The sequence below is a fragment of the Nicotiana tabacum genome, chromosome 12 (assembly GCF_000715075.1).
Source record: "Nicotiana tabacum cultivar K326 chromosome 12, ASM71507v2, whole genome shotgun sequence".
Taxonomy (NCBI): domain Eukaryota; kingdom Viridiplantae; phylum Streptophyta; class Magnoliopsida; order Solanales; family Solanaceae; genus Nicotiana; species Nicotiana tabacum.
Genome location: NC_134091.1, coordinates 40,265,586 through 40,285,552, shown reverse-complemented (window position 1 = coordinate 40,285,552; position 19,967 = coordinate 40,265,586). Strand labels below are relative to the sequence as shown.

Genomic DNA, 19,967 nt, shown 5'->3' with positions numbered 1-19,967 from the left:
CTCTTGGCGTTCGCAAACCCCTCATCTCGTTCGCGATGACCAGCTGACCAAGTCCTTCGCGTTCGCGAAGGCCAAACGACCCCTGACCCCTATCTTCCTTTCTTCTTCACGTTCGTGTTGCCTGGGCCGCGTTCGCGAAGGCTTGCCCTGCTCCTTCTTCACGTTCGCGTTCACAGCTTCTCGTTCGCGAAGGACAAATCATCAGCCCCTCAAATTTCTCTTCGCGAATGCGGGACTCCCTTCGCGTTCGCGAAGAAGGAAACCAGACTACAGCAACAACAATCCAAACAACTCCAATTTGGTCTGAAACCACCCCGAAATACCCCCGAGCCCCTCGAGACCCCGTCCAATCATATCAACCAGTCCCATAACACATCACAGACTCGTTCGAGGTTTCAAATCACATCAAATTACGCTAAAAATACAAATCGCACCACAAATCAAACTTATGAACTTCAAAAACTTCCAACTTCTAAAACTCATGCCGAAACCTATCAAACCAACCCGGAATGACGTCAAATTTTGCAGGCAAGTCCCAAATAACATAACGGAGCTGTTCCAACTCTCGGAATCGCATTCCCACCCCGATATCAAAAAGGCCACTTCCGATCCAATTCTCCAAAAATTCAACTTTCGTCATTTCAAGCCTAAATTGGCTACAGATCTCAGATTCACAGTCTGGACACGCTCCTAAGTCCAAAATCACCTAACGGAGCTAATGGAACCATCGGAACTCCATTCCGGAGTCGGCTTCACACAGTTCCGACTATGGTCAAAATTCTAAGACTTAAGCTTCCGTCTTATGGACTAAGTGTCCCAAATCACTCCGAATCATCCGTAAATCAAACTCGACCACACACGCGGGTCATAATACATATTATGAAGTTGCCCGAGACCTTAAGTTATTGAACGGGGCGTTAATTCTTAAAACGATAAGTCGGGTCATCGATGTATTTCAAATCTTTTTTTTATTAGATTTGCTATGGCAGGCTGTTTGTATTTGAATTGGACTTCAGTTCAGTATTTTTACTTTTGCTTAAAGAATTTCAATCTAAATAGTTGGATGACAGTTACATCAACTTAATTTTTGTATATTTTGTTTATGCGCCTCTTTCTTCTTCTTGCTTACCGACATTTTTTGGTTTCTTGGAAATCGACACTTCAAAGGTACATTATTCTTTGTTTTATAAAAGGCTTAGATCGATATTTTAGCTTTGTCATTGCAATATCTTTTCTTTTCCCCATAGATTCTGCATTATTAAATTGTTAATCAACCTTTTTCTCCTAAAAATAAATTTTATATTGCATAAAATTATTATTTAATTAATTTTTGAATATAATTAAGAACTTTAAAATTAATTAAAATTTTACTTACTAAATCTTTCATTATTTGAACTACAACATAAGAAGTTTTATTTTAAAAAGGTGAACTCTATTTTTAAAGGGTAAATAAAGCGAATAATATTTCGCTAAAGATATTCATCCTTTTAGTCTACATGAGTATGCGAATATGAATAACTACCGATTCAAAACATATATTTGCAAGTAAACATACTAATTTCATCTGTAAAGAAAAAAAAAAGGCAATAACATATATAACATGAAGAAGTGCGTGAAGTCATTCTTAAAATGTATTCCATGATCGGAATTAATTTTGGTTATATATGTATAATAAACCTGACATTGTAATTTAGAGTGAATAATCAAAACCTTCGATCAACAGAATGGCATAAATGCAAAATAGAGGATTACGACTAATATCAATAATCATCATTCATGAACTTATATTTTTATTTAACTTTTATTTTTATACTAGATGACTCTTGCCCGCGCTTGCGGGCCCGACGATTTAGATTCTAATGCAGTTTTACTTTACATTGCAACTATGAAAGAAGAACATTTCGTGAGATGTACAGTTATGCCAAAAGAACAAAGACAAAATTAGACATAAAAACCCCACGATGGCAAATACGTACATCGTACATCGGCTGATATCTCCAAATTGTGAAAAAGTCACCTTCAATCTTATGTTATCTTGAAAGGTACTCAACATGGATGTGTTAGTCATGAACTTAATTAAAGTAAAAAGTCGCCTTCAATTAGATCTTGTGCAATTGTATGTAAGCCAATGCAATATGTTTCACTTTATAAACTTTCAGAGTGCCCTTTTTTTCCCCTTCTACGTCTATACCTACTGAAATCAACTCAACTCCCTTCTCTTTCAGCTGATGCGGCTTGTGGGTAGGGAACGAACTACTAACATTTTCACCATGCATAACTACAGAGCCCTGAATAAGTTCCGCCAAGGTAATTGTGAGTAAGCTCCGCCAAGGTAATTGTGAACCTCGCAATTTTCAAAGATTGAAACTTCAAGAGAAGGGGATTATGTAGGATATTTCACAAGAGCAGCAGGAACAAGATACTGATACTTCTTATGGATGAAAAAATCTTACCAGAACAACATATGATGACCAATATTAGGAGAAACACACAACAGAGAAAACCATTAATAACTTAACAATGCAAACTAAATAAATCACAAATAATCATGCTACCAATTGAAAAATAAGCATTATTCCAAAGGAATTCTAAGAATCAAATAACTGTAGTTATTAGGAAAAAAAAAAAACATAGCCATGGATTTATTATTATCTAGCTACTTTTTATTTAGTTTTCACAGATAATTGGAGGTGTTTTATTAGCAGACGATGTGATGATAAATCCACTTCCCTGCTTATAAAATAGAAACAATACCCTTTTATGGTAAGAAAGCTAAATACGTGAACCAAGAAATTTTGATCCATTTCTATATATATATACCGGACATCATTAGGTAAACATAAAATTATCAAAGGGACTAAGCCTCACAAAGAGCCTTTATGATCAATGAAAGGCATGTTTGCAAATATAAATATACATTCTTTTAGCACAAACAAAACAACACATTGCAATAGGTACTCTAATAGTTGGAGTAAAATTGGACTACACATATAGTACACACATGAGAGATGGTTTTCTCTTGTATACTGAGTTGATGCCGCTATTGCCTTAAGAATTCATTTACTGACTGAGAAAAGAAAGATCTATATGTTCCTTTGACATTGTTAATATTCTCTTTCCAAAATACTAATTTTCTATTCATTCATTTAATTTCTTTGTACTTGCTTACGTTTTTGGACAAAAAAAATATAGAAATCACGCGAGAAAAAGGTAGATAATAAGAGAATAAGATAGTTGAATAAGGATTGAAGAAGCTTGATACTCATACTACACGTTATAATGGTAATGGATGTTGAGTTTGGGTTCGTTTTCTTCCTTTCTATCTTTTTATTTTTCCAATGGCCCATTAGAGGCTTCTCTTCCTTTTCGTTTAATTTCCTTAGAATTTCTAAATATCTTAATTTTTCATTTTTTTTGAAATAGTAGTATGAAAAAATTGGTTGAAAAAATAAAGAATAGAATTCAAGAATTAAAAGAACATTATGTAATAGCTTGTAAATTGATCTTTCACTTCTAGCTCAGAATTGGCTATGTCATCCGAATCAAAACTACAAATGCAGAACTGAACTTTAAAATCAAGGAGAAATAAGAAAAGGAGATAGAAAAGTAAGACTCACCAATCAGAAGCAGTGAAACACCATAAATCACTAAGCAAGGGTAGCGGCAAATAACTGCAACAATAGCCCAGTCCCAAGAGCAACTATATTGCCATAGAGGGAGAAGCGTGTATGTAAAGGATAATAAAAAAGCGTGTATCTCCATAGCTCCTACTATAATTGGAGGAAAAATAGGCGCAGAGAGATGTTAAAACTCAGGCAAAGGGGAAAGCGATGAATGGAAAAGCTCTAGAGGATTTTAGAGCCACAAAGAAAGCAAAATAGAGGAGGGGTATGTGACAATTCCGCATAGGGTAAAAGAAACGCTTAAGTAAAGAATAGAAAAGTCCAATATGCCCTTAGTCGACCATCATAGGTTTCTATAGTATACCTATCTTCGTAGCAAAGAAAGATTCTAATCTTCAACTAAGATTGTTCGCTATCAACCACATGATCTAACTGAAAATAAATGGAGTAGCAACTCACTAAATGTTTGTGAAGCATGTTTCCCTAGAAAGGGAGCAATGTTGTGTTAAGTTTAACATATTTATAAAAATTAGCGTACTAATTACACTCCTTTAAAAGTTAAATTCATAATTAAAACAACTCTCATCACTTTTACTTAAAATGTTTTCACCACCCAACAAATGTTACACACATGCCTAAAAAGCAACACAAACCAACATAATCGGAAGCAGATATTAGAATTCTATCTTCTGAGAACTAAGCTCTTGGGTTCTTATATCTTTTGTCATAAGTGAAAGCCATTAGATCAATGTAATTCTCCCATGGATCAGTGATCAATGATCTAATTATATTAATAAATCGTGTACTTCTAAATGCGCTTGGAGCAATATTAAGAAAGTAATAGGAGGATCTTCATCTTCACCATAAAGATGATCTGCCAGAATTCAGTAAAAGGGAATTTTTTTTTTACAACGATCCAATAAAAAGAAAATAGGAATAGAAATCCAATAAGCTTCTGGATGTTTTTCATCACCAAGTTTGAAGCAGAGCAAACAGAAAAAGGGAGGAATGCACAAGCATTCCCTCGAAATATATAAAGGCAAAGAAAAAAGGTAATTTGCATGACTGTAAAGTTCCATCTCCACACAATCAACTCGTATAATTTTATCCCTAAGAATTCATCTGAAATATAGAATCAATTATGTTCCAACTTCCTCGAATTAGAGCACTATGAAAAATATATGATTATAATATTGAGAAAATTCAAGTAAAACAACCTCAAATATCTCACATAATACACTCATGACAAAGACATTTAAGAAACAAGTATACTAAAAATAAAGAATGCTCTAAAAAGAATATTATCTCTGTACATATCATAAATATGTTCCCAGAGACTGCACCTTTAAAGAGCAGCAAATACATGGTAAAAGAGCACCATTGTTGTCGGCGAAGAACTCCAAGTTATGCCCTAAACTCTTCTACCTCACGCCTAACTCTCCAACAACAAAAGTCAAACCAGACCGGAAAACAAATTCCTCATAAAGATTAACCCGGAAAAAAAGAACAAGATTTGGACAAAAATTAAAAGAGGAGGTGACCTGAAAGTTGCAATACCCAGTTGAGAAGATGAAAAGAGCTGGAAAAGGCATTAACAAGTCTGGAGAACTTGAACATATAAGGAAATGAAAGAAGGTGAAGCAATTGATCTTCCTACAGATTTGAAAGAAAATCATACATGTAATTAGAATAAGGGAGGTGAAAGAGTTATGCTTCTAGAATTGTGTTCGAGTGTTACTTGGAAAAAGCAACCCGGACCATTATACCCTTTATTTTATTGTGCAAAATGACAATTATAGCCTTGGTCGACCAACTTCTCATTTATATATAATAGAAAACTTAAGCACGTTACTGTCACGACCCAAAATCTATTAAAGGTCGTGATGGCGCCGGACACCGCTGTCAGGCAAGCCAACCATAAATACTCACTTCGGTTCTCATTTTAATATTTTGAAATCATACCTTTCCTTCCATAAAAAGTAGAAGATGAAATTTACAGAGTAAATGATAATATTTTTAACAAATTTCAATACAAAATAACTCATAGTCACCCCAAAACCCGGTGTCACAAGTGCATGTGAATCAACTAGGAATGTAAAATAAAATATAACATCTATCCAGAATACAAATTTGGACATGGGAAATATAAATACTCTGAAGGAGACTCTGCAGGTTGCGGGTCGTAATGTGAAATGCAGCTCACGTAAGTCCCCGTATGCATACATGCCTCTGCTCTCACAAGGCCACTAGTCACATATGTACCTGCACAAAAATGTGCTGCAAGTATAACCTGAATACGTAAGCAACATGTACCCAGTAAGTATCTAGCCTAACCCCAAAGAAGGAGTGGCGAGGGGTCGACATCGACACTCACTAGTGGTCCAACAACATAAGGTACAATAAAGAGGTAGCAAATATGAGGCAGAGTAAGTACGTGAAATAGCCAAATATAGATCACGTGGTACCAATCCCCTCTCTTTACGAGGAACTCAAGCTCTTCATTAGAAATTCCCTCCTTAACCGTAATATATATATGGGTATAGTGAAACTCATCAAGTGGCTACCATAATTCAAATCCGGAATTTACAGATACACTGGCTTCTTGCCAAGGTTTTACGCATGATTTCATGTGAATATGATATAGGAAATGCCAAGGCGTACGACCCGATCCAACATAATAATAATTTTGTGCACTGCTGAGGGTCGAACGGCCCGAACCATATGATAAATCAATTAACCCACAGAGGAGAACGACTCGCTCCCATGAGAGTGTGGTACATAAATCATGCCAAAGCGAACTGCCCAGTCTAATAAGAAGTGAAATACACATTCCTGCCGAGGTGAACGACCCGATCCCATTAGAATAAGAAGCTTTGATGGGTCCTTGACCCCACTCACGAATAAACGTGTGAGTTATAATTTCTTTAACAAAAACTTTTCAATGAAGTGTGTCTGTATATATATATATATCACGAAAACATGCCGTAGGAGGAGTAAAGTTATTCGGTGACTAATCGTGAAATCGTGAAGTCTCTATAATAGCAAGTCTACTCTCAAGTAGTAATGTAAAACAAAGGAATTTAATAGGCGAGAGACGACTCAAATAATACAACTATAGCATGATGTGAACCTAAGCCTACCCGGATAATAACATGAATGTAGCTACGTACGGGCTCTCGTCACCTCGCGCGTACGGAACCCCCATAACAAGTAGCACACATCCATATACACCACCTAGGGGTAATGTCCCCCTCATAGAGTTAGACATGAGACTTACCTCGCTCCGAAATTCCATAGCCGACTCCAATGCCGCTCTAACACCTCAAACCGATGACCGCTGATCCAAAACTAGTCAAATCAGATGCAACCCAATCAAAATATACTTTAATACTCATAATTAATCAATTTATAACAATTTTCAACTCCACTCGAAAAATCGATAAAGTAAACACTCGGGCCCACATGCCCAGATTCCGAAACTTTTCAAAGATAAACACTACCCATAGTATTACGAACTCCAATATATAATTTATTCTCAATTTCTTGCCCAAATTCGTGATCAAATTCCAAGAATACCGATTTCTAGATTTTTCTTCAAAATCCCAAATTTCTACAAATTTTCATGCTTGAATCCATGTAAAAACTATGTATTTAACTCACAATGTGAAGAAATAACTTACCCTATTGTAGTTGATGAAGATGGCACTCCAAAAGTACTCCAAAATCGACTCCCATGGACGAAATGAAGTGAAAATGAGCCAAACCCCCGTTTGATAAAACCTCACTGCCCAACGATCCTCGCACCTGCAGAAATTCCATCGTAGGTGCGGTTCAAGCTCAGCCCAACACTCCTGCATCTGCGCTCCATGCCCTGCACCTGCGCCTATCGCCCGCTCCTGCATTGACCACTTCGCACCTGCGCCTTCGCAGGTGCGCCCAAATGTTCAGCACCTGCGGTTGCTGACCAACCTCCTCTCCTTCGCACCTGCGACTCGTGGCTCGCACCTGCGGCCCTTTTCACGCAGGTGTGATTGCACCAAGTATCAGCTGCCTCAGCATTTCATCCAAGTCCAAACTCGATCCGTTAACCATCCGGAATCTACCCGAGGCCCTCGGGATCTTAACCAAATATACCAACATGTCCCAAAACACATCACGAACTTAGTCAAGCCTTTAAATCACATCAAACAATGCTAAAAACACGAATCACCCTCCAATTCAAACTTAGTGAACTTTGAAACTTCAACTTCTACAATCGATCCCGAAACCTATCAAATAACATCCGATTGACTTCAAATTTTGTGCACAAGTCATAATTAACATTACAGACCTACTCCAACTTTCGAAATCAGAATCCGACCCCGATATCAAAAAGTCCACTTCCGATCAAACTTCTCAAAAACCTTCAAAGTTTCAATTTTTGCCAAAAGACCACGAAATGACCTACGAACCTCTAAATCCACATCCGGACGCGCTCCCAATACCAAAATCACCATACGGAGCTATTCCCAGACTCAGAAATCCAAAACGGACATTGATAGCATTGAAATGCTCTCCAACCCAAATTTATGAAATCCTTTCAAAATGCCAACTTCCACAATAGGCGCCGAAATGTTCCCGGGTCATCCAAAACCCGATCCGACATACATCCAAGTCCAAAATAATCATACGAATCTGTTGGAATCTTCAAATCCTGATTCCGAGGTCATTTACTCAAAAATCACCCTTTAGTCATTTCCTCCAACTTAAAGCTTTCGAAATTAGAATTTTCTTTCCAAATCAACTCCGAACTTCTCGAAATTAAATTTCGACCACGCATACAAGTCATAATACGTGAAATGAAGCTGATCATGGGCTCAAACCGCTGAATGACGCGCTAGAGCTCAAAACAACCAGTCGGGTCGTTACATTCTCTCCCACTTAAACATACGTTCGTTCGCGAATGTGCTAAGAACTGCTCTGGAATTGTCTGAAATCGTTGTTTAACATCTCGTGCACCTACCCATGATACCACAACCCAGTTGAGCACATTTTCTCGAGCAAACCTGAAAATCCTCCCTTTTATCTAGTCAAATAAGCCTTAGAGCAAAATTCCAACATCTGAAATTTTCTACTAGGCCTGTTTCCAACATACGAACACTGTATCCATCACTGCATGATGTACCAACACATGATTGTATATCCTTACTGAATTCTTACCATGCACCTCATAATTTACATGACCATAATAACATCCCCTGATAACAACAACCGAAAAGTGTCACGACCCAAAAATTCTACCACAAGCGTCATGATGGCACTTAGTCTCTAAGACTAAGCCGATTATAATCATAATTCAAGCCATTTTTAAAAAAAATATAATTTAATATAACAACCCAAGACTTGTAATACTGAGTCACAAACTTTAACTGAATACATGAAATTATCTCGAAGATCGAATATACAGTATTGATCGAATAATAAATTAACAGTACAATAAAATAGAAAGACTCCAAGGGACTGCGACGACCAAGTAGCTCTACCTAGAATCCTTACGATCTCGCTTTACTCTGCCAAAGTCTGATATCTCCAATACCTGGCTCTGTTAAAAAATGTGCAGAAGTGTAGTATGGGTACACCACGGTCGGTACCCAGTAAGTATAATGACTAACCTTAGTGGATTAGTGACGAGGTACAATCAAGACACTCACTAGTCTACTAACCTGTGCAATATGAGATACAAAATAATAGAAAACAAATAGCAGTAATAGCAACCCCAATCAACTAGTGATTTAAACAACAAAACAGCAGGAACACCATAAATATTACTCAAACGAATAATAAACACAAGTACAACCAATTAATCAAGTCCCTTCAATATACATCTTTTATGTATAAGTTTTTCAATAAAAGTCTCTAAAATATAATCCTTTTCAATAAATATATTTCGAATATACTTTCTTCAGATAAATATCCTTTCATTAAAATTCTTTCACATAAATATCTTTCTAGTACAATTCTTTCAAGTAAATATCTTTCTAACATAATTCTTTCAAATAAATATCTTTCTAATATATATAATTCTTTCAAATAAATATCTTTCTAATATATATAATTCTTTCAAGTAAATATACTTCTAATTTAATTTTTTCAAATAAATATCTTTCTAATATATATAATTCTTTCAAATAAAAGTCACCATGTGATACCTCATTTAACTTTCCTGACGTGAGAAATATATTCAACATATCACATCAAATAGTACGGCAATACCTTCGTACACTTGTCTCATTCTCACCCAATATATATATGTAGATCAAATCAATTGCACGACATCACCCTTCGTGCATTTATATCTTTCTCACTGTGCATACATATAACAGTACCAACTAGGTAGGAGAAATATCAATAACAATAAAAGAAATAAAGTGGAGACACACAGGAAGCAACAACGACTACAAGTCACATAGAAAACATAGGTACACGATAACATCTCAAGATAAAGGCATGAATGAATGCACAACAAAAAGATATCACAATTTAATGTATGTCTCTCATCCTCGCCTGCACGGAAACAACTTTCGTTCCATGAATATATGATAATATAAAAATAATTGCACGATATCACCCTTCGTGCTTTTACTCTCGTCCTCACCTGATAATATAAATGAAATAGCACGGCATCACCCTTCGTGCTTTACACTCTCAATGGCACGACATCACTCTTCGTACTTTACACTCTCAAATGGCACGATATCACCCTTCGTGCTTTACACTCTCAAATGGTATGGCATCACCCTTCGTGCTTTACACCACAACATGATACAACAATTCATTTCACAATTTTCCACTGACCACAACCAAATTCCAAATATGTAGCAGAATTAATAAATTTCTCAACAAATAGCCCAAGGCTCCACACAACATATAATAAACATCAAAACAATCAACAGAGGTGAAAAATACTCAGTATAGGGTAACACCTTCATTAATCCAAATTCTTGATAATTATATTAACTCCTCAATTTAAACTTATTTAATAAATATTTGCAGATAAGGATTCCATCATGAATTTAATTCCAAGAAAAATATCAAGTCAACAAACACACGGAATTCACATAAAATTCAAGTGACAATAACACCAAATTATTATATAAAATACAAACTTGACAATTAAGGAACGAGGCGTGATAATTCAAGGATTTACTAATGCTAACAATTATCTAATTTAATACATAAGAATGCCTAAAACTTTAAACCAATAAAATTTGCACATATAAGCCCGAGTACGTACTCGTCACCTCGCGTACACTGCTTTTCACATTTCACAAATGGCACATAAGACTCGATGCCTAAGGGATAATTCCCCCACTCGAGGTTAAGCAAGACACTTACCTTATTGAAGTTATGCCGATATTCCAAAATCGTCTTTTTACTTGAATTGACCTCCGGACAGCTCAAATCTATCCAAATTAATTGTACAACTTCATTGAAATTCATCTGAAACAATTCCGGATAATAAAACACCAACTTAAAATTTTATTCTAAAAAGTCAGCGCGTGGCCCGCCCCTTGGAACCCGACAAAATTTTTACGAAATCCGAACACCCATTCCGATATGAGTTCAACCATACCAAAATTATCAAATTTCTATAACGGATCGCCCTTCAAATCTTAAATTAAAGTCTAGAGGATTTCTACCATTTTCAACCCAATTCACCAATTTAGTGATAATAACAACAATAGATTCATATAATTTAACCAAAATCAAGTTAGGAATTCATACCCCAATGTTTTCCTTGAAAAACTCTCGAAAAATCATCTCACCCGAGCTTTCTTGGTCCAAAAATGGAAGAATGAGATGAATTTGGAGTTTATTCTGCTGCCCAGGGATTTGTTCTTCGCGTTCGCGACCCTTCCCTCGCTTTCGCGATGAACAAATTCTCTAACAATCATTTTCAAACTCTTCTCAGCACAACCTCTAGTATAATGGTCATAACTTTTTGTACAAACCTCTAAATGACAAATAGTTTAACTTTCTGAAATCTAGACTCAAAGGGCTATAACTTTTATTTGTTGCTCATCTCCCCATTCTTTATAGACTACGAGATATAAGCTTCCTAAGTCAGCCCTGTGCAGCAGAGATTTCCAAACTCTTTCCAGACAGCTCGTACTCTTTCTACCATAACTTTTGGTACACAACTCCAAATAACAAATGGTTTATCTTTAGGAAAACTAGACACAAAGGGCTACAACTTTTAATTTTGGATCATCTCCAAATTTCTTATAGATTGCGAGATATAAGCCTCCAAAGTCAGACCATTGCAACAGAGATTTCCTTCTTCACGAACGCGAGAGTCTCTTCGCGAACGCGAAGAACAAAATCCCAGAAGCCAAATCCTTCTTCGCGAACGTGAGAGACTCCTCGCGAACGCGAAGAACAACACCAGATATCAGAAAATCAGCATCCAAAGTAGCCCAAAATGATCCAAAACACACCCGAGGCCCTCGGGACCTCAACCAAACATACCAAAGCATCCCATAACATCATACGAACTTAGTAGAACCTTCAAATCATCTTTAACAACACCAAAAACACGAATTACACACGGATTCAAGTCTAATGAACTTAGAAATTTCCGAATTCCACAAACAACACCGAAACCTCCCAAACCACGTCCGAATGACCTCAAATTTTGTACATAAGTCAGAAATGGCACAACGAAGCTATTCCAATTTCTAGAATCGAATTCCGACCCCGATATCAAAAGGTCAACCCACCTGTCAAACTTCCCAAAAATTCATCTTTCGCCATTTCAAGCCAAATTCCACTACAGATCTCTAAATAATTTTCCAGACACGTTCCTAAGTCCATAATCACCATATGGAGCTATTGACATCATCAAATTTCTATTCTGGAGCCGTTTGCTTAAAATTCAACTCTTCGGTCAACTCTTTATATTTAAGCTTCTAAATAAGGATTGTTGTTTTAATTTAAAATCTTCAGTAATTCAAACTCGATCACACCCGCGGGTCATAATACATATTGCGAAGCTGCTCGAGACCTTAAGTCACTGAACGGGGCATAAATTCTTAAAACGACAAGTCGGGTCATTACATTCTCCACCTCTTAAACAAAGGTTCGTCCTCGAACGTACTAAGAATCTTTCTGAGGACTTTAGATTACTGAGTATATTCTTGCACACATACTTGTGGGTGATTCTACATTCCCGCAATTTAACACGGGCCCGACAGCACCATCTCAAATGAGATTATTTCTTTTCTCCATTTTTATAAGCTTTAGAGCAAAAATCCCTAACACTCCAATCATTTCCAAAATGCTTGGTTTTCACTTCGACGCACGGTATTAGTCTCAACTGGCTGTAGAAACTCGTGCCTATGCACACATCAACTTTCTTAATAGTGTTCAAGTACTTCAAAATTTTTCTAGGGTGTTTCATTCTTCCCCGCTAGGATCATTCGCCCTCAAACACATAACATAATTTGTCTCTTCTTTTGCACGTCTCAATCATCCAAATTTTTTCTAACTCCCAAATTTTTTAGAAATTTTGGTAGAGTCTCCCCTGTAATTGGGCCTAACCACCTGCCAGAGTAACACCAAAATAACTCATACAACACATTCGCAACCCAACAAAACACCACAAGGTATATATCAATAATACTAATCTCAGCATTGCATTATCATAATGATATCAGGACATGAAGCACATCATATGTATGCTCATCACCACATCTCTGGTCTTAAAAGTTTTTCATAATTAATTTCAGCATCATCAATTAATCTCATATTAACCACCACCTCATTTTGAATTTTCACAACACTAACAATAGAATGTGAGGCATGAAGACCTCATGATTACTTACTCGGATTAATGAGTCACATTTAACGCCACATGGGCACTCACCTCATAGGCTAAAACTCAATATTTACAGCACGAAAATGGTTGAATATGAACAGAAAATATACAAGAATTATCAAATAAGCCTAACAGGCTTGGCTCCCTATTAATATTATTGTACAAATTAAATTTCACAAGGGGATAATTTTAAACTCATAAATATTTCACCACAAGGACCTCGTCCTTATATAACTTCCACCGCAGCTTGTAGCCCGGTTTAAATATTTCACATCATATAAAAATGCGAGGATCTCATCCTCAACTCCGAATCACAAGTATTTTGCACATTGTGCCAACTAAAATTTTCAATTGCCTTTCTTTTCTTCTGTTTAATATATTTCATAAACAGTTTTCATAACACATAATGAACCCTCATACCGGTAGGGCATATAATTCATAAAAATTGGAATCAATTATTCCGAAACACATTAAACCGACTGTTATGAATAATAAAATTTACTTTTGGACTTATAGCCCTCAATGGTGCACAAAAATAAAAATGACAGACACTGACTCACATCCTCAATTCTCCTAACAGGGATAACGTATAAGTGGGTCACAAAATTACGAAGCTTACCCATAAGCAGAGCATAATATGAGGACTTACCTCAATATTCAGAACTGAATCAAATTAAGGGAAAATATCCTTTTATAACAAAATCAGGATCGTACCTATAACGACACCATCTGGTGTATTGGCCTCAACCAAATCATAGCGATTATATCAACGGGTCGGGCCTCCACCTCTTAGGCTCCCTATACCCTCCTATCCTCCACCTCTAACTGATCATGCACGTGGAGTATTAACTGGAATAAGCATTGTAAGAAACCCGTGCCGATGGTGCATTAAAAGAACTTACTGTAGCACCCCGAATATTTTGAAATTATTGATGTGACCCTGCTGGTACTGAAATGTAGAATTATTAAGGACGCAGGAATACCGCAAGCCCCAGCATCATCCCATACAAATCGCACCCCTTAATCATATACAAGTTTCAGAGAACATTTCATTACCACGTAAATACATCTCAGGCCAAAACTGATATAACACATGACCCCGCAATCTGATCGTTGATAGTGGACTCCCCTCACTTGGCGTGAAGTCATAGGACACATGTCAATGATCCACAATATTAACCTTCACCGGTCATAAGTCACCTCAAGCCATTTATTTGGCGCATGTCACCCTTGTGACAGTTAAACTCTCTTTCTCCAGTGCCTTGGCTGCCAGTATGTACCCTTCGCTAAATAGAAATCCCATACGAACTACATAGTCTCTAATACCACCAACTATCTCCATACACCTCGTGACCCTACCACGATTGTGACAATTAGGCAATTAATTAAACCTTCTTACTATCATACTTATCAATCATATGTCAGAACCTGCTGCACCCCAATGTGCACAACTAAATAATATCTCAATACTTCTGCATCCTCGATCTGAATGACACGTTGTAACAATGGTTAAGCAATCCTGACTCCTTATAACCCCTTTGTAGTATCACAAACCGCTGGCACATAGTTGATACCGAGTGCGCGATTTCATACACGAGTGGATGAAAAAGGACATAAGATTATGCTTCAAGCTGAATAAATGCGATAGCCTCTCGATAAGGAATGATGGAAGTGAAATATTTTCCTACTAGCTCTGTAGCCTCTCGAAGATAAGTACAAACGTCTCCGTACAAATCCGCAAGACTCTACTAAACTCGTTCGTGACTCGTAGAACATATGAATCTAGAGCTTTAATAACAACTGTCACGACCCAAAAATCCCACCACAAGCGTCGTGATGGCACTTAGTCTCTAAGACTAAGTAAGCCAATTATAATCATAATTCAAGCTATTTTTTTAAAATATATAATTTAATACAACCTCCCAAGATTGGTAATACTGAGTCACGAACTTTAACTGAATAAATGGAATTATCTCGAGGATCGAATATACAGTATTGATCGAATAAGAAATTAACAGTACAATAAAATGGAAAAACTCCAAGGGACTGTGACGACCAAGTAGCTCTACCTTGAATCCTTACGATACCACTTTACTCTGCCAAAGTCCGATATCTTCAATACCTGGCTCTGCACAAAAATGTACAGAAGTGTAGTATGAGTACACCGCGGTCGGTACCCAGTAAGTATCAAGACTAACCTCAGTGGAGTAGTGACGAGGTACAGTCAAGACACTCACTAGTCTAATAACCTGTGCAATATGAGATACAAAATAATAGAAAATAAATAGCAGTAATAGCAACCCCAATCAACTAGTGATTTAAACAGCAAAGTAGCAGGAACACCATAAATATTACTCAAACGAATAATAAACACAAGTACAACCAATTAATTAAGTCCCTTCAATATACATCTTTTATCTATAAGTTTTTCAATAAAAGTCTCTAGAATATAATCATTTTCAATAAATATATTTCGAATATACTTTCTTCAAATAAATATCCTTCCATTAAAATTCATTCACATAAATATCTTTCGAGTGTAATTCTTTCAAGTAAATATCTTTCTAATATAATTCTTTCAAGTAAATATCTTTCTAATATAATTCTTTCAAATAAATATCTTTCTAATATATATAATTCTTTCAAGTAAATATTCTTCTAATATAATTCTTTCAAATAAATATCTTTCTAATATATATAATTCTTTCAAGTAAATAGCTTTCTAATATATATAATTCTTTCAAATAAAAGTTACCATGTGACACCTCATTTAACTTTCCTGGCATGAGAAATATATTCAACATATCACATCAAATGGCACGGTAATATCTTCATGCACTTGTCTCATTCTCACCCAATATATATATATATATATATATATATATATATATATATATATATATATATATATATATATATATATATATATATATATATATATATATATATATATATAGATCAAATCAATTGCACGGCATCACCCTTCGTGCATTTATATCTTTCTCACCGTGCATACATATAACAGTACCAACTAGGTGGGAGAAATGTCAATAACAATAAAATAAATAAAGTGGAGGCACACAGGAAGCAACAACGACTACAAGTCACATAGAAAACATAGGTACACGATAACATCTCAAGATAAAGGCATGAATGTATGCACAACAAAACGATATCACAATTTAATGTATGTCTCACGTTCTCGCCTGCACGTAAACACCCTTCGTGCCATGAATATATGATAATATAAAAATAATTACACGGCATCACCCTTCGTGCTTTTACTCACGTCCTCACCTGATAATATAAATGAAATAGCATGGCATCACCCTTCGTGCTTTACACTATCAATGGCACAGCATCACCCTTCGTGCTTTACACTCTCAAATGGCACGACATCACCCTTCGTGCTTACACTCTCAACTGGCACGACGTCACCCTTCGTGCTTTACACTCTTCCTTACCAAACACATGTATATCATTAACAAGCAAGGTAGGAAGCATAAATAACATCAAGGAGAGTGTTTAAACCACAACACAATACAACAATTCATTTCACAATTTTCCACTGACCACAACCAAATTCCAAATATGTAGCAGAATCAATAAATTTCTCAACAAATATCCCAAGGCTCCACACAACATATTTTCACGACCCAATTTCACTTATAGGCCGTGATGGTGCCCAACACTATAGCTAGGCAAGCCAACTAATAAATTAAACGTATATTGATGAAATTTAAATCCAAGAAAATAATAAGACATCAAATTATACCAATGTGTGTGCCAAGACCTGGTGTCACAAGTGTATGAGAATCTAGTAGATTATATAAAACTCCAAATACTGTCTGAAATGAAAATAGACAGAATAAAAATAATACAAGAAGAGGCACTGGTAGCTGCAGGATGGCTCAGAAAGGCAACTCACCACTATGCCCCTGGATAACGAGGATGTGCGATGATAGGTCCTCCACTAGTATCTGTCTCAGATCCTGCACAAAAAGTACAACAAGTGTAGTACGAATACGTAAACAACGTGTACCCAGTAAGTATCAAGCCTAATCTCGAAGTGGTAGAGACGAGATTGCCCACTTTGACACTCACTAAGGGTCAACAATAATAGATGAAATAAATTATAATTATTTAAATCAGCATGATTCACAAAGTTAACAAATTTTGTACTCAATTAGCATAAATAATAAAAATCCTTCAAATGCAACAACTTCCAATCTATTAATTAAATTCTTCAATTTCAATTAAAAATTCCCATTTATCAAATAGCTTTACAAGCTGCAATTCAATCTCAATAAATTTCCAATTTATCAAATAGATTTACAAGCTGCAATAACTGTCCAAGTATCGTGTAATTATTATTATTATTAAGCACGATTTTTGCCGAGGTCGTACGACCCGATCCAGAGTTTCGTGTACACTGCCAAGGGACGTGCGGCACAATCCATAGATGCATCTATCCTGCCGAGGTGTTCGTCCCGATCCACAAGAAAGGAGGACATTTTGTTATGTACCTCCGGAATAAGAGTATTTATTGTAAAATTTATTCGAGAGGATAACAATTTATTTCAACAATTAATTAATCTAAACAAAAATTAAGAATATGAAATTTTCATCTTTATTATATTTCCTAACAATTCACAATTTATATATCAAATAATTCAATTAAATAAAGAATACAATTTACACAAGTAATTCATACTTTGTGTCCTAAACTACCTGGACTTTAGCATTAATAGTAGCTACGCACGGACTCTCGTCACCTCGTGCGTACGTAGCCCCCACAATTAGCAACAATTATTAATTTAATCCCTATAGGATAATTTACGCCTCACAAGATTATACAAGAGACTTACCTTGTCTCAAAGTCCACTTTCCGATTACCGCGTCGCGTAAAATTCTCGATTCGACGCCGAAAAATCCGAAGCTATCCAAATATTATACAAAATAATTAATATATGTTCAATAATTCAAAATTCATCTATTAAATAAATTACCCTATCTAAAATGGTAAAATTATTAAAATTCACCCGAGCCCACGTGCCCGGATTCCGGAAATTTTCGGATGAAAACGTTACCCAAAATCTCAAGAACTCAAATATATAATTTCTATCCAATTCCATAACCATTTTCGTGGTTAAAATCTCATTTTTTATTATAAAAATATAGGTTTTTCACCTAAACCCTTTATTTCTAAGATTTACTAGTTATAATCTACCCATAATCTATGTATTTAACTCGAGGTGTGTAGAATTAACTTACCTCCAAATTGCTAGTTGAAATCTCTTCTCAAAGAGCTCTGAAATGGCCCAAATATGGAATAAAAATGAATAAAAATGGACTGAGCTTCGTCCATGTTAAGGTTCTGCCCAACAGTGATTTTCGCACCTGCGGAGCTGTGACCGCATATGCGGTCCCGCTTCTGCAGCTACACCCATCGCACCTGCGCCCTTTCCGCTTCTGCGGTCATGATCTTCGCACCTGCGGGCTCACAGGTGCGCTTCCTTGGTCGCTTATGCGGTCAGTGCCAGCCTTTCCCTTTTTCGCATCTGCGGCTTAGAGATCACTTCTGCGAGCTCGCATCTGTGGCTTCCCAAGCGCAAATGCGGTTGCAACAAAAACTGGAAGCTTCAGCTTTGGCTCCAAATTTCCAACTTGGTCCGTGTCATGACCCGAAATTTTCACCTTCGGACCATGATGGCGCCTAACATTTCACTTGCTAGGCAAGCCAATATTAGAATAATATTATCCATTTTTAAAATAATTTTAAATTTATTAATAACAAGGAAACAAATGCGGAAGCAAAGTTTGAAATATAGTGAAATAATCCATCAAACAACGGTGTCTAAATACCATCCCAGAATTGGTGTCACAAGTGCACGAGCTTCTAGAATAAATACAAATAAAGGTCTGAATAAAATAAAGCTGTCTGGAAATAAACACACAGCTAAAGTACAATAGACGGGGACTTCAGAACTGCGAACGCCATGCAGTTATACCTCAAGTCTCCTCTGATAGCTGAAATCCGAGCAAGTCTATGGTACGCCGCTGGGACCAACTCCAAAATCTACACAAGAAGTGCAGAGTGTAGTATCAGTACAACCGACCCCATGCACTGGTAAGTGCTGAGCCTAACCTCGACGAAGTAGTGACGAGGCTAAGGCGGTTCACTTACATTAACCTGTACGCAATATTGATAATAACAACAAATAATATAAATAAAATAGGTAACTGATTTATAATAATTGAAACCAACCCAGCAGTCATAATCCATTATTATTTCAACCAATTCTGTTGCAGCGTGCAACCCGCTCTCAAAATATATTCACATTCAGTTCTGTTGCAGCGTGCAACCCGCTCTCACAATATATTCACATTCAGTTCTGTTGCGGCGTGCAACCCGCTCCTCCAATATTGACTTTTAATAAGTCTGTTGCGGCGTGCAACCCGATCCTCCAATATTGACTTTTAATAAG

General features: G+C 36.4%; 1 long non-coding RNA gene across 1 annotated transcript; it reads right to left on the bottom strand.

Annotated features, from left to right (window-relative positions):
• Positions 1-2,004: 2,004 nt before the first annotated feature.
• On the bottom strand, positions 2,005-5,343 carry LOC142166854 (uncharacterized). Its single transcript, XR_012697271.1, has 2 exons — positions 5,165-5,343; positions 2,005-2,288 (listed from the first exon to the last, which is right to left on the bottom strand). It is a non-coding gene; the product is annotated as an uncharacterized LOC142166854 (long non-coding RNA).
• Between the last annotated feature and the right edge of the window lie 14,624 nt (positions 5,344-19,967).